The sequence below is a fragment of the Protopterus annectens genome, chromosome 2.part0 (assembly GCF_019279795.1).
Source record: "Protopterus annectens isolate FY-2018-M chromosome 2.part0, PAN1.0, whole genome shotgun sequence".
Taxonomy (NCBI): domain Eukaryota; kingdom Metazoa; phylum Chordata; order Ceratodontiformes; family Protopteridae; genus Protopterus; species Protopterus annectens.
The window spans coordinates 1,202,253,202-1,202,269,341 of NC_056728.1; the positions used below are offsets into that span (position 1 = coordinate 1,202,253,202).

The 16,140-nt window shown below is 41.0% G+C and overlaps 1 protein-coding gene across 1 annotated transcript in view; it reads right to left on the bottom strand.

Annotated features, from left to right (window-relative positions):
- The window catches only part of CCSER1 (coiled-coil serine rich protein 1), a 2,683,941-nt gene that overhangs the window by 1,175,212 nt on the left and 1,492,589 nt on the right, over positions 1-16,140 (bottom strand). The gene's annotated exons all lie outside the window — the stretch shown is intronic.

A 16,140-nucleotide genomic window follows, 5' to 3' on the forward strand; every position in this document is an offset into this window, starting at 1 on the left:
ACCATCCAGGTGCAATTAACCATAGGCAAGACTGCTCTGCAATTTGTAGCATGTTACAGGCCACCCTCTCAAACTCAGGAACCTCACATGGCCTTCCTGAAAACATTGGAGGGATAAATGTATCTCCAAACACCATCATACTAGGTGACTTCAACTACCCTAATATAGACTGGGAACACTACTCAAGCCCGAACACTCTAACCCAAAGATTCCTGGAGTTCATAAACTCAAATGCCATGGAACAACTAGTCACCATCCCCACAAGAGGTGAAAACATACTTGATCTCATCATCACGAACATGGGATCAAAATGTTCAACACCGAAGTATACCCCTCACTGGTGAGATCAGATCATAAACTAATCTCGCTGGAGGTCCTCATCCCGCCCCACCTGAAACAAAAAGACCACAGTGAAAAACTTCTCAAAAGCCGATTTCACACTTCTAAAACTAGTGTGGTCTCCTTTAAGGCCCCTGAGCCAGTGGTAAACATTACTCAAACCGCTGAATCACTTACAAATGCCTTCTACCAGCACCTACAGGAATGCATGGATCAGGCAATCCCAAACAAAACTAAGACTCTCTGTACCAAAGGCAAGCGTCCAGTCTGGTGGACCCCAGCCATAAACAAGCTCTACAACAAAAGGAGGAAGCTACTACAAGATAGAGCAAAATCCTTGAAAGGTAAGACACCTTTGATCATTATAAGTAAAAACTAAGAGCTCTCATAAAATCATCCAAGGCAAATTTTGAGAGAAAAATCGCCAAGGACTCTAAAGACAATCATAAGGCCTTCTTTAGCTATGTTAGAAACCTAGGAGGAAACTCCCAGATATGCTCAGAATTAGTTCAAAATGATGTGAAAATTACTGAACCTACACACATTGCTAACATACTGGCTGACAGGTTCAGTGCAAACTCATTCCCCTCCCCCAAAAGGAGAGATATCTATTCCAGAGGATTGTAGCCCCCAAACATCTCCAACGCCCAGGTGAGAACTGCCCTCACTAAGGCAAAAACACAGCATCCATGGGACGGATGGTGTCCCCGGCTGTGTGCTTCATGAACTCAACGAGGAATTAAACCCACAGTTAGGACAGCTGTTTAATCTTAGCCTCACCTCAGGATACGTACCCAAGGAGTGGCGCACGGCGACTGTGGTCCCACTTCATAAGGGCGGTGCCTCCACAGACCCTGGAAATTACCCCATTAGCTTGACAAGCCTTATCTGCAAAGCCATGGAGAGGATCATAATGGAACTCATAAATAAAGACATAGGGAACTTGCAGACTTTGGATCCAACCCAGTTTGGCTTTGTCAAAGGCAGATCCTGCCTCTTAAACTTGGTTGACTTTTTCGAGACAGTCACCAAGGCCATTGATGAGGGAAAGGCAGTCCATACAGCCTACCTCGACCTGGCAAAGGCCTTCGACACAATACCCCACTCAGGTATCATCGAAAAACTCATCAGCTTGAATGTAAACCCATACATCACAAGATGGGTTGCAAACTGGCTAAGCGACAGAACCCACAGGGTCAGAGTTGCTGGAGCCATGTCAGACTCAAAGCCTGTCACAAGTGGTGTCCCACAGGGCTCAGTCCTGGGTCCACTCTTGTTCGGCATCTACTTTTCTGAAGTACAAGCAAACACAGGAGGGTTATGGCTGACAAAGTTTGCAGATGACTGCAAACTGGGCCATAGTCGAAAACACATCTGACACAGATATCCTCCAGAAGGGCCTCACAGAAACGGATAACTGGTGCCAGAGCCATGGCCTGAAGTTAAACGCCCAAAACTGCATAGTCATACCCTTCGCGAAAAACAAGGTTACCCCTAGCTACCATATAGGTGACAATCCACTGAGCACAGAAAAGTCATCAGGGATCTGGGGACCCAAGTCGACAGTAGTCTTCGCTTGACACTCATGTTGCTAAAGTAGTTAGGAAAACCTTCTATATCGCCCACCTGATCATGAAGGGATTCACATCTAGATCAAGGGAGGTCATCGTCCCCTTGTACTCATCACTCATTAGACCTATGATTGAGTACAATGCCCGCTCGAATGTATCTGACCAGACACCTGATGCAGCTTGAAAGGCCCCAAAAGTTCCTCACCAAAAGGATAAAGGGTCTCAAAAATATGTCTTATGCTGCCCGACTGAAAGAACTCCAGCTTTATTCAGTCTCATACCGCTTGCTCAGAGGTGACCTGTGCCTGACATATAAGGCCATGTCAAACCCAGATTTGATGAATATGCTTCACCTCAAAAAATCTAGATCCCTCAGAACCACAAGGGCGGAGACTTAAACCTTGACACGGTTATAAATAGAACGTGCTGGAGGGACAGATTCATCACCCAGAGACTCCCTATGCTGTGGAACAAAATCCCGGTACATGTGAGGCAGAGCACCTCGCTGGCCTTGTTCAAGAGGAATCTTGACCAATGGATGGGAGATCGCAGATATACCCCAGGGATTACTTCAGTGTCACTGCTGACAGAGGCACAGAAAAATGATAGGCATAGTTTTTATTCAAACTAAAGGGGTGGCGAAAGCCACATAACTATGGGCTAGGCTTATAAATACCCTTGGGCAGATAGCCTAGTATGAACCTATGAACCTATGAACCTATGAACCTATAAGAAAGGAGTTGCATTAGCAAAGAACAGGCCATCAGAGGCAATACACCAGCCTCTGGGAAGTGACTCAGAAGGTGGCACAATGAATTATATCAGGTTGCAAGGCAAAGACAGAGAGAAAAGAAGATAGTCAGACACCCTTCATAAGGGATACCAGCAACAACCTGTTCACCAGTCTACAGGACATCAAAGGCAGATGGAAAGAGTACTTCCAGCAACTTCTGAATGAAGAAAACCCCACAGAGGCTGTAATTCCCCAGAAACAGCCTACAGTGAGGGAAGAAGATGAGCCCACTCTAGAAGAAGTAAGAATAGCACTAAGGGAAATGAAGTCAGGGAAAGCAGCAAGTTTAGATGAGGTCAGAGCAGATGTGATAAAGATGCTGGAAGAGACAGGATAAAATGGCTCCTGAAGGTGCTCATAGCAGTGTGGAGAAAAAGGAGTAACCCAGATGACTGGGAAATAAACATACTCATGCCAGTGTACAAGAACCAAGAGGACATCCACAACTGTGGGCAGTACAAAGGTATCACATTCCTGTCACACTGCATGAAACTTCTAGAGAGAGTGATTGATAAAAGGATGTGTACAGTAGTAGAAAGTAAGATGGGAGATGAGCAGTTCAGATTCGGATCAGGATGCGGCACAAGTTATCCAATGTTTGTAGTGAGACAGATAGTTGAGAAGAATCTAGAGATCAGGAAAGAGTCCTACTGGGCATTCCTACACTTGAAGAAAGAATATGCCAAGCTCCCAAGAAACTGATTTTGGCAGTACTATGGTGATTCAAAGTCCTAGAAACATTGGTGGAGTTAGTGAAGGCTCTGAACAAGGACCCAATGTCTCAAGTACAGATAGTGTTCAGCCTCAAAGAGGGGTTCCCAGTGGGAGTGGGTGTACACCAGGGTTAAGCTCTGAGCCAACTGCTGTGATGGACTACATTAGCAAACAGATCAGAGGGGACTGATCAACAAAGCTGCTGTATGCAGACAATGTGGCATTACAGGCAGACTCTGAGCAAGAACTTCAGCAAAGGATAGGCCTCTGATGGCCTGTTCTTTGCTATTGCAACTCATTTGTGCTGTAACAGAGACCTGGTTCAAGGCAGCAGAAAGCACCCCTGCACTACCAAGCTATAACTCATTCCACACCTTTCAGCCCCAGAACATGGACCAAAGCTCCAAAGGCAGTGGTGTTTCCATATTCATAAAGGATGTGCACACCTCCAGACTGGTAGCTCAACATAACGCATCAGAGATACTTCAGGTGCAGCTAACATTGGGTAAGACAGCGATTCAGGTTGTAGCCTGCTATAGGTCCCCAACCATGTTCCAAGACTCACACTCTACATTCCTAAACACCCTGAAGAATATTAGGATCAAACCTAACATTCTCATACTAGGTAACTTCAACTACCCCTCCATTAACTGGGAAAACTACTCATGTACCAATACACTTGTCAACGTTTCCTGGAATTCATTAAATTCAGTGCCCTAGACCAGCTCGTTCTTACCACCACAAGAGGTAGCAACATCCTTGACCTGGTCATTACTAACATGGGTAACCATTGCTCTATACCAATAGTCAACTCCTCCCTGGTTAGATCCAACCACAAACTAATCACCTTGGAAATCCTCCCCCCCCACCCCCCACAAAGGTAACCACTATGAAAAACTTCTCCAAAGCTAACTTTGGGCTCCTAAAAACAGAGGTGGCTAACTTCAAGGCACCCATGCAAATGGAGAATAGTTACATGACCATTGAATCATACACCAATGCACTGTACGAATGCGTACACAAATGCATGGATCTCGCCATACCCAGTAGAACCAAGATGCTCTCCTCCAAAAAAAGGAAGCCAATCTGGTGGTCCCTTGTCATAAACAAACTCTACAACAGAAGAAGGAAACTGTTGCGGAATAAGGTGAAGTCCCAAGACTGGAAAAAATTCCCTTATCAGCCTCAACAAAAAGTTGAGATACCTCATCAAATCCTTTAGTTAGCTATGAAAACAGAATTGCACCAGATAGTATAGACAACAACAAGGCCTTCTGTAGTTATGTGAAGAATCTCCTCAGCAGTACCCAAATTTGCTCTGAGTTACTACACAATGGTACCTCCTAAACCGAACCAACAGATATTGCCAATATACTGGCCGATAGATTCAGTGCCAACTTTACCCAACCAAAGGACCAATAACAATACCAGTTGATTGCCAGGCACCCAGTATTACTGCTGCACATGTTAAAACAGCACTATCCAAGGCCAATAATACAGCTTCTATGGGACCAGACAATATCCCTGACTGTGTTCTACATGAACTACAGTGTGAACTGTACCTCACCTGTGTGCCCTGTTCAATCCCAGCATCACCTCAGGTTTTGTCACTACTGAATGGTGCACTGTTACAGTCATTACTCTCCACAAAGGAGGAGTGACTACAGACCCTGGGAACTTTTGAACCATTAGCCTGATGAGTCTGATATGCAAAGCTATGGAACGCATCATCATGGACCTAATAAATAAGGATATGGGGAATCTCCAAACTCTGGATCCCACACAGATTGGTCTTGTGAAGGGTAAGATTATGCCTGCTTAACTTGGTTGACTTCTTGGAGGCAGTCACCAAAGCTGTGGATGAAGGCAAGGTGGTTCATACACTGACCTTGATCTGGCTAAGGCCTGTGATACCATTCTCCACTCAGGAATCATAGAAAAACTCACTAAGCTAGGCATCAACCCCTATATCACTAGGTGGGTTGCAAACTGGCTAACAGATAGAACCTACAGTATGAAAGTAGCTGACTCCAAGTCAGACTGTCGACTAGTCACGAGTGGTGTCCCACAGGGTTTGGCTCTGGGATCTCTCCTGTTTGATATCTACTTCTCTGAATTCCAGGCCAACACGCAGGGACTCTGGCTGACAAAGTTCACACGGTTGCAAGTTGGGAGCAATTAACTCCCCAAGTGATGTTGATATCCTACATAAAGGCCTCACTGAGACTAATGACTGGTGTCAGAACCATGGCCTTAAGCTCAATGCCAAAAAAATATGTCGTAATCATCTTTGGGAAAAACCCAGTTCCCATGAATTACTACATCGATGGTAGTCCACTGAACACAGAAGGCGTTATAAGAGATCTGGGAACACAGGTTGACAGCAACCTCTCTTTTGACCACCACATTGCCACTGTGGTCAGAAAATCCTTCTATATGGCACATATCATTACTAAGGGTTTTACATCCAGGAAGAAAGAGGTCATTGTCTCCCTCTACTCTTCTCTTCCCTCCACACCACATGCTCCAAAGACCTTAACCTCATTACCACAATCAACAGAATGTGCTGGAGGGACAGGGTCATAACCCAGAGACTGTCCATGCTCTGGAATAGACTTCCCATACATGTCAAACAGAGTACCTCACAGCCTCTCTTCAACAGAAATCTTGATGAGTGGATGGGAAATAGAAAATTCACCCCGGGAGTCACTCCAGTGGCTCTACTCAACAGAGGCACGGGGAACTAAGGTCAGGTGGCATGATCCCAGGGTAATCCTCTGGGCTAGGCTTGTTACGGCTCCAGGGCCTTTAGCCTAGTACACACCTATGAACCTATGAATGTAATGCAAAACTGAAGGCACATAGGATGAAACTAAGTACAGATAAGACAGTGGTAAGGGCAGCAAATTGGGGAAATCAGAATAAGCTGAGTATTGCGATAGAAGGGAAGATAATGGAACAGATTAACAGGTTCTAATATCTGGGAGGGCTGGTTGAGGAGAAGGGAAGTCTGAATGAAGAGGTCAAAGCTAGAATCAGAGGGGCTGCAGCCAACTGACACAGAAAGTTACAGGTAGTGTATGACAGAAGAATGGCAATGAAGCTGAAAAATAAGGTGTACAAAACAGTAGTGTGACCAGTACTATTGCATGTTACAGAAACCTGGGCAATGAAGGCAGAGCAGATGAGAAAGCTAGAGGTGATGGAAATGACTGGAAATGACATTTCTGCGATGGGTGGTAGAATGCACACTGTGGGATAGATGAAGAAATGATGGGATAAGAACAGAAGACAAAGTAGCTCCAAATGCAGAAAAAAAACAAAGCAAACAGATTACAGTGGTTTGGGCACATATGGAGTAAAGCAGAAGATAGCCTGGTGAAAAATGTTTCAGAAAGACAGGAAGAAGGTAAGAAGAAACTAGGGTGTACAGCAAAGAGGTGGATTGACTGTATGAGAAAAGATCTGCAACAGCGTGGAATGAGTGTTGAAGAAGGCAGGAGTGTGTGGTATTGAATCCAGACAGATGGTGACAGTTAACATGACACCCCAACTCCATGTAGAAGATGGGAAAAAGGGTTTGGTAATGATTGATGATGAAGATGTCTTTCCTGGTATACACACACACACACACACACACACACACACATATATTATAGATATATAAATATATATATACATATATATATATATATATATATATATATATATATATATATATATATATATATATATATGTATGTATATATACATATATTTATTAGATATAGATACGTATATATATATATATATATATATATATATATATATATGTGTGTGTGTGTGTGTATGTGTGTGTGTATGGGTTTTCTTTATAATCTCGAAATATTGAAATATCGAATTTCAGTATTTCGAGACTAGAATGCCGAACTTCCGAAATAGCGAAACTTCATAACCGCGAATCCGGAAATGTCAAATCTGCGGTCATGTTGGTGCACTATGTGACGTGGGATGTACTGTGTTCCTGATGTATGTTGTAGTGTGTAGATATGGCTGGAGATTAAGGTAAGTGAATATATTTTTTAAGGGTTTTGGGTAGGGTTTTAAGTGTATGTGTGCGTGTTTGGAACCTTTAGGTATGGGTTAGTGTAGGTAGGTAAGAGTATGAGTGTGTAAGTGTTGAAAGTGGTGGTGTTTGCACATATTTGATGTGTGTGTGTGTGCGAGGGGACTGTAGAGTGTGAAGTGGTGAGGTTACTGTTTTTCTGTTTGGAGTGACCTAGGAGTTAGTATATATAAGTAGCGAGGGTGTGGGGGGTGCAGCTTATATTTAGGGTAGGTTTGTGTATTGTCGTGTTTGTGTGTGTTTTGTTTCTTTATTGTAGTGTGGGGAGGATGGTGTAGGTGTTGTGTGGTGTATGGTGAGTTTATATTCATGATTTTGAATTTTGCGCTTTTGGGGTTTCGGTGTTTTGGTTTTTCAGCTTTATAGTCTTGAGATACTGAAATTCGATATTTCAGTATTTCGAGATTATAAAGTGAATCTATATATATATATATATATATATATATATATATATATATATATATATATATATATATATATATATATATATATATATATATATATATATATATATATATATATATGGGACTACCTTAAAATATCTAAACCAGAAAAAGTTGTCATGAAGAATGTTGCTTCCAAATACTAAAAATAACAGTGACTGCATTATTTGCAATATCCCAGACATAGCCTTGGAACATGCAAATAGAAAATAATGTTTTCAGGGGGAAGACCCCACCCCCACCCCCGCAACCACCCCAGCACACCACTGTTAATTAAATATAGAAAGTCAAAAATCTCAGAATACTAGGGAAATGGCATATTCCCCAACCTTAAAATTATAGTGTTATCACTTAAATATTGAAATATTTATTGTTGACTGTGTTACATGATCTTGAACTTGGGTTTCGGCATGTGCCCAAGTCTAAAGGTAGGATTCCTGCAGTTCTCATGTAATGTATGCTAATGAGGACTGGTAGAATCCTGCATCTGATTCCAAAAAGTAAATTAAGCTTGCCTCACCAAAATAAACTGCAGCTGTACATTAGCAAGGTTTGCCAAAGAATAATGCCAAATAGTGGCAAAGCCCACTGAGACAACTGGGCTTACTGGTGAGTGAAAATTCCATCTCTATGTGGAAATAGGTACTGCAGGTAGTATGTGGTGGGAAGCCAGACTGCCTTTTTAAACAGAGGATCATAGTATTATAGGAGTTTATGGTAATAACTGAGCCTTGTAGTCATTTACTCCTTGCCAGTATCATTCTCAAGCCTTGCCTCCCTTTTTTAAGGAGGGATAGGTCAGAGAATCTCATGGTGAATTTGTGAGTGTCCATCCATTCATCCATTTCCCATTTGAAGGCATATATTTTGGCACACTGCTTGATCTGAAGAAGAAGATCTGTTGATGTAGTTTTAGATTTCTGATCCTAGTGTATGTAGGATATTTAAATTTATGGAGGGATAAGAGATCCTGGACTATCGCAAATGGCATAAAAGGCAAGGCACACATCATCTCTCAGGGGTCTGTTTGACACTGAATAAATGTACAAGCCCTCCAGTCTTTTTTAGTAGCTTAGAGTTTTTAAGTTAGTGATCATTTTAGTTAAGAAACGCTGGGGTCTTTTCATTTTTTTTAAATATATCTATTGAGGTACATCCCAAAGGGTTCATTGTATTCCACAACTGGCCTCATAAGTGTTGAATATCAGGAGGAAATGACCTGATTAGCTCTTGATGATATTTCTTTTGTGATCACCTTTGCTATGTAGAAGGACTTTCTGACAATTTACTGAAACATGATGATCAAAGGAGAGGGAATTATCAGCCCATATTCCCAGGCCTCTTACTACATCCTCATGTTGAAATGAGGTGTTTTTTATGCTATAAGCTGGTAGGAGAGTTTCATTAATGAATGTGGCAATATAAAATGTTTTCCCCATCTAATCTCTGCCTGGTTTTTTTGTACACGCTGTATTAACAAGAGTAAGCTCATCCTAGAGGGCCTGGACCTCAGAGTGGGACTTGAGGATAACACCAAGTTTACGGTCATCTGCAAAATTAGGTAATCAGAGAACTTTGTTCATAGAATCATAGATAATAGGCTATTGGCCCTGAGGTCCTTACAAGCTTAGCCAAGAATTTAGCCCATGCTCCAACAAGTCAGCACCCTATGCCACTGTCCAGCAGGGACAATGGTGGAATCCCAGGGGTGTATTTTCTCTTCCCCATCCAGTTATCCAGGTTGAGCTTAAAAAGGTTTAATGAGGCACTCTGCTTTACATGGAGAGGGAGTCTATTCCACAAAAAGGGGAGTCTCTGGGACACAAATCTGTCCCACTAACAAGTCCTGTTGATGTCAGAGACCAGACTGAGGTCTCGTGTGTGGATTACTCGAGTGGAGCTTGACTTGCATATATGCAGCAGTCCCATCAGGTCAGGGTCTGAGATTGCTTTGTATGCTAGACAGAGGTCACCTCTCAGGAGTCTGTAGGAGACTGAGTAGAGGGGCAGGGCTTCTAGCCTATCTGTGTAGGGTAGATGTTTGAGGCCCTGGATTCTCTGCGTGAGGAATCTCTGCGGTCTCTCCAGCTGCTTCATGAGCTTTGTGAGGTACATGCCGAAACGGGCATTGTATTCAATAATGGGTCTTATAAGGGAAGAATACAGGGAAGTTATAACCTCCTTGTCCCTGGATGAGATATCCTTACTAATGAGGTGGACCATGTAGAAGGCTTTCTGTATAATGGAGGCGATATGGTGGACAAAAGTCAGTTTGCTATCAACCTGGGTTCCCATGTCCCTCACAACTGATTGCGTGCTTAGTGCCTTATTATCAATGTGATAATTTGTGGGGACTTCATTCTCCCCAAAAAGGATGATGATGCATTTTTTGACATTTAGTTTGAGGCCATGTTTCTGGCACCAGTCCTTTGTTTGAGTGAGACTCTCTTGGAGGATGTCTACATCACTAGGGAAATTGATGACAGCACCCAGCTTGCAGTCATCTTTAAACTTGGTCAGTCATAGCCCACTAGATTTGGCCTGCACCTCTGAGAAGTATATCCCAAACAGCAGAGGCCCCAAGACCGATCCCTGGGGTACACCACTTGTTACGGGTCTACTACTTGACGTGGCAGGGTAAATGGTTGAATCTTGATACTTTCAAAGAGGTCCAGACAGGTGGAGTGGGCATTTTGAGTCACAGTTGGAGGCCTGTAGCTAGCTATGATTTGAATAGGGATCTTGTCAGTTGTTAACTGCACATGGAGTGATTCCTGTGCATCATACTGTCTGACCAGCCTAGAGGTGTGTATGTCTTTTATATATACTGCAACCCCACCTCCTTTTGTTTTGCTGCCCACAGCTTGGTGTCTGAATGAATGATAGTATGAGTAACCTGGTGTGGCTGTGGTGCTCTCTGCAGCTTTGAACCAGGTTTCTGTGACTGTACAAATGTCAGCTTCTTCCAGGGTTAAGAATGCTTGCAATGAGTGCAGTTTCATGTTTAGACTGCTAGCATTTAGCAGCATAACCTTTAATTTACGTTTTGATGAAATTTTCATGTTGGTAGTTTTGACCTCATGGCATTGCCTAAAAAAGGCCCTATGGGGGAGGCAAGAGCCACCCTTGCTGTGTGGGTTCTATCTTATAACAGATTTGCTATCTATCTCACTCCATAGGATGTGTGAAATGCATTTAACTGGTTAATTATGCTTGCATGAGGAATGGTATCACATGCTTTGGCCAAGGTATGCAGTGTGTACATCATGACCACTGTCAACAGCTTATGTTACCCTTTCAAAAAACTTTACCAGATTCATCAGACAGGATTTTCCCTTGACAAAACTATGCTCCATGGCTTTGCAAATCAGACTTTTCAAACTATGGGCCTATATTCCCAGGGTGAGTGGTGGGATTGTCTTTTGAAGTGGCACCATAAGTGCAGTGTGCAAGACGTCAGGGTCATAGCAAGTGCTTGTGCTAAGGTTGAATACCTCTAGGAGTGGTTCTGTGCTTGTTTAGCATTGTTTATTAAGCAGACAGGGAAATTATCAGAAATGGGAAGGATGTGCTTCTAGTCTTAGATAGGACTTTCAGTATATCTTCTTTTTTTATAATGGTGAGGATGAGATCATAGGAGATCTGTCGATTTTGGACAGTTGTTTTTGAGGTGAAGTTTGCAATTAATTTGTTTGCCAGTAATTAATCAATGTCTACTGTAACAGAATAAATGATGCCATTTTGAAAAATCTCAGGGCAATGTTGTGCATTATGTCTCAGTTTCTTGATGTAGATTAAGAAGGAGTGGTAAGTATATTTAGCTTATAATGATAGTCTAAATTCATAGGCTGCCTTGATTTTTCTAATGGTAAACTTGATATGATGGCACTTTGGTTTGCTATATTCCTTAAGGAGTTTTTTTCTTTTATTTTTGCAGTTCATTTATGTTTGTGGACAACCAGGATGGTCAACTTTTGAACTTCCCATTGTACTTAGATCTGAAAGGGACTGGAGGTTTATTAATTTGTCTATGTGGGCATCCAACATAAACATTTTTTTTTTTTTTAGCTACTTGCTATAATAACTTATTGTTATAAATTGATTAATGTTAGTTCAGAGAATTAATCAAAGAATGTACAGAGATGCGTACATTTCAAAGTTCTGGATTTTATGATATCGGCATCCATTGGTTTTGATTTTTTTTAAAGGTTAAAGTAAACAAGTTTGTGATCATAAATAACCAAGGAGGAAAAACATCAGGTGACTGGCACATACTGGTAAGAACCAGGTATATGACATTTTGACCTCTAGCAGGTTCGTGACCATCTATTCAAGAGAGTTTTTGATTATTAAATATCAGAATTGTTGGATGTATGCTACATTTGAGGTATAGGTGTCCCAGTTTACAGAACAGTAAACAGAGGTAATCCAGATGGCTTGAGTGAAGGCTGGTATCCAACATGTGACCCAGAGGGTGACAGGACTAACAAGAAACAGAATATAAAGCATAAGTCCAGATAAAACCACTTTAGCTACCAGATCTAGGAGACTGTCTGTCTGGTTCCATCCCTGTTGAGGAATACAGACACCTCGTTAAAGTTTGCAGTAGTTAATTCAGTTAAGTAAGTAGGTGGATAGATTTTTTCCAGCCCTTTATCTAGCTAGACACAAAGCTATCCAGACCACTTTTGCACTAACTTTACCACCTGGAACCTGAAGAAAGGAAGAATCTGAAGAGAAGAGCCCTCAGTAACTGCTAGACTCAGGAATAAGCTTGACAGTGAGTACCATAAAACCATGCTCTGGGACAAGAACATCCCACCTCTCACTGCAACTACCCCACAGCAAGCAGGTATAGATACTGTAGCCACTGAGCCTGCAATTAGCAAAATTTCGATAATCGTCAGTACAATGAAAATTGCTGTTCCAAGGCACCACTCCACACAGCTATATTCTTTATACCATAGGCACATTTTGCTTATGCTCAAAGAAGAGCTGAAATGCATCCATTTATTAAAAGTTTTTGTATACTCTGCAGTTCACTGCTTGGTGGATTTTTATTCCATGGGCACAGAAAGCCTACACAAAAGATTCTGAGGTCAGTAACATTACTTACTTTTTCTTCTTACTTGTGCACATCCATGAGCTATATAAAATGAGCACTGTGACTTGTTTTCCACTGTAAGCTCTTTCTCTAGATGCATGCATTGTTCAAAAAATACAAATCCCCTCCTGTAGCTTTAAATGATTACCTCGCCTGCATATAAAAAGGTCTGTCCTCATCAACAGGAAGAATGGGGACTGGTCATATTAATCATGTATATCAGCCTCTTAAAAGCAGGCGCCGTAAACCTTTTTTATTATACAAGAGAAAAATAGCCTTTCATGTTATATGTCAGGAGATGATGAGCCCTGTAAAAGTGGGCATGGCCTCTCATATTACATGTGACTGATTGGAAAAAGTTCTGTAATGAAGGTTTCATACTTTGCTCCAATGAATATGAGCCCCACTGATGAAGACACAGTCTCTCATTTTGCATGTGTTACAAAACAGACTAATCAAGTCTGGTATAGTCTTGTAAAAGCAGACAATTTCAATTATCAACATGTAACCCACTCTATTAGATGGACCTGATGAAGCTCAGGCAAAAGTGTTTTCTTAAATATAGTTCTACAGTTGTAGCTCATTATGTGTTGTCATGTTTTGTTTGTTAAAAGTTAAAAATAAAAATAAAACTTTTTAACTAAGAATGAGGTTACATGGGCTGCTGAGCTGGTAAACCATCACGGGTCTTTCAGGAATATTCAAATAAGGGACTAACCTCTAAGCTTTGATATTAGCTCCTTGTTTTCCATCTTCCAGATTTTCCTCAGCTATGATGGACCCTATCACCATTATTTGTAAGTGCCTTTAAATAACTGTTCTGTTGAATGTAATGTATTAGAACAAGAACACTCATCCATCTACCTACTTAACTGAATAAACTACTGGAAACTTCAACAAGGTGTCTTTATTCCTCCCACAGGGAGGGTATGACAGAGCGAGAGGCTTCTAGATCTACTTGCTAAAGTTTACAGAATAATAGTTAAAATCACCAAGAATAATGGAGTGATTGCTTAAATAAAGTTTTTCATGTATGTTTAACAACTTAACATGATTTTCAGGAAAAAAGAGAGAGTCCTGTATAAGGCTATGAGATGATAATTGATCCTGTTGAGTCTGATTTGTATTGAAATGAGTTCTTTCTGAGAATCCCTAGGTATCTGCCTAAAGGCTTTGTGATCTGTAGCAAATATAGATACACTGCCACTGTTGCCATCAGGTCTAATAGCAAAGTAGGCATATAACACATGTATGGGAAGGGTGCTAGCTGAATATTTAAACTAAAGTTTGGTGAATGAACACACATGGATGCATTCCAAATGTAGGACCGCCTCAAGGTCAGCCATTTTGTTATCAAGACTCCTGACATTGAGCAGAGCAATGCTGATGTGATCATGCTTTTTATTTGTCTTTTTTGTTAAGTTGGAAGGGCCATTAGTTGCACTCTGCCTAAAAATTCACTATGGGCACGAAAAGGTCAGTACGAGAAACCCTGGTACAAGAGATGCAAGTAGTTCTTTCCAGAACAAATAGGACACTTAAGCATCACATCCCAAACTGACAAGTACTCCTCCTGGAATGCCACCAGCTATTTAATCAACTGCTGAAGCCATTTATCTTTTCTCTACACTATGGCATTGTTCTTGTGGAATGAAGGATTCCATTCACAACCAAGGTTTTACTGGCATTTGTGACATGCACTGAGAGCCTGTCTGCATATCTATTAGGGATTTGCATGCCAAGTCATTTGCCCTACACAGACCACCATATCATAATCAATTTTATTTGGTCTAAGATCCTTAAGGGTTCCTGAGACATCTTTGACCCTATCACCTGACCAACGACTCACCATTACCTTGTTTTTGCTCATTCTCATGAGAGCTGAATCAACGTGTCTGACTATGGAGTCATCAGTCACCAAGATATTTTTATTTGCACACAGGACTTATGTACTGGCTTTGGAATGAGAGTTGGTGACTCTTATTTATTGGTTGTTCTAGTAGGTGACATGGTGTATGGTTTTCTCTGAAACCGAGCCTTAATGGATCTGAGAGGATTAAGCAAGGACTTTTTAGAGCTTCAGCATACTATAGTTTAGTATCAGTGTGCTACTGCTATAGAAGTGTGTTTCTCAAAGACTAACTTTTCTTTTTCTTTATTTGATAGAGTGAGGCTTCCAGTTTAGTCAAGTATGTATATTTCTCAATGAAAGCATTGAGTGAGATAAGAGTTCATTGTTTGTAAGCATAAGGCCAGTTGCTACACTGACTGAGGATATGAGATTGGCAATGGTGGAAGACAGGCGGACTGTCCGTCCATTTTATTACAAAGCTTTACAAATTTTAAGAGTATTTAAAAGGCTTGCTATCATGCAATAATCTTTTATTTAATTTACAACTGAGCAAATCTTTTATTAACTTTCTAGCAAACAGCAAATCTTTTGATTTATTAATTGGTTTACATTACTTGCTACAGGTGCACTGTTGTACTAACTGCAATAAAGTATAAACAGATTAATTCTACTTGTAGTTCTTATCCAAGAATAACTGCAAAGGGTTACAAGCTTGCTCTTTTAGATGTTCGATAAGAGACATAAACTGGCTGAAAATTAACAGTATATCTTCTAAAGTATATTAATGCAGAGCTGCTTATGAAGTCATGAAATTAAAGTACACTATCACAGGTCTTTCCATTAACCTGAAGACATGTCATTTGGGTGCCTTGGTCTGCACTGCAGAGAAAAGGTTTTACTGAAAGAAATGTGAATCTAATTTTAAGTGCCCAAACCAATAATTTTTCAGTAACTAGCAGAAAAACAATTCACATCATGACAGGTTGAAAGTCAGCAGAAAAAAAAATAACTTAGACTATTTCCAATGAATATAACTACTCACTCTCTGTTATTCATATATGAAACTATTTCATTTAAAAAAGCTAAAAAATATAAACAACTTGTAACAAAGTTAATCATCTTAGTGGAAGTTCATGAGGCTAACAGGACATGAAGATATCGTTAGTTTAGTGCACTTAAATCTTAGGCCTTTATTCCAAACCCCAACAGTCCATATTTG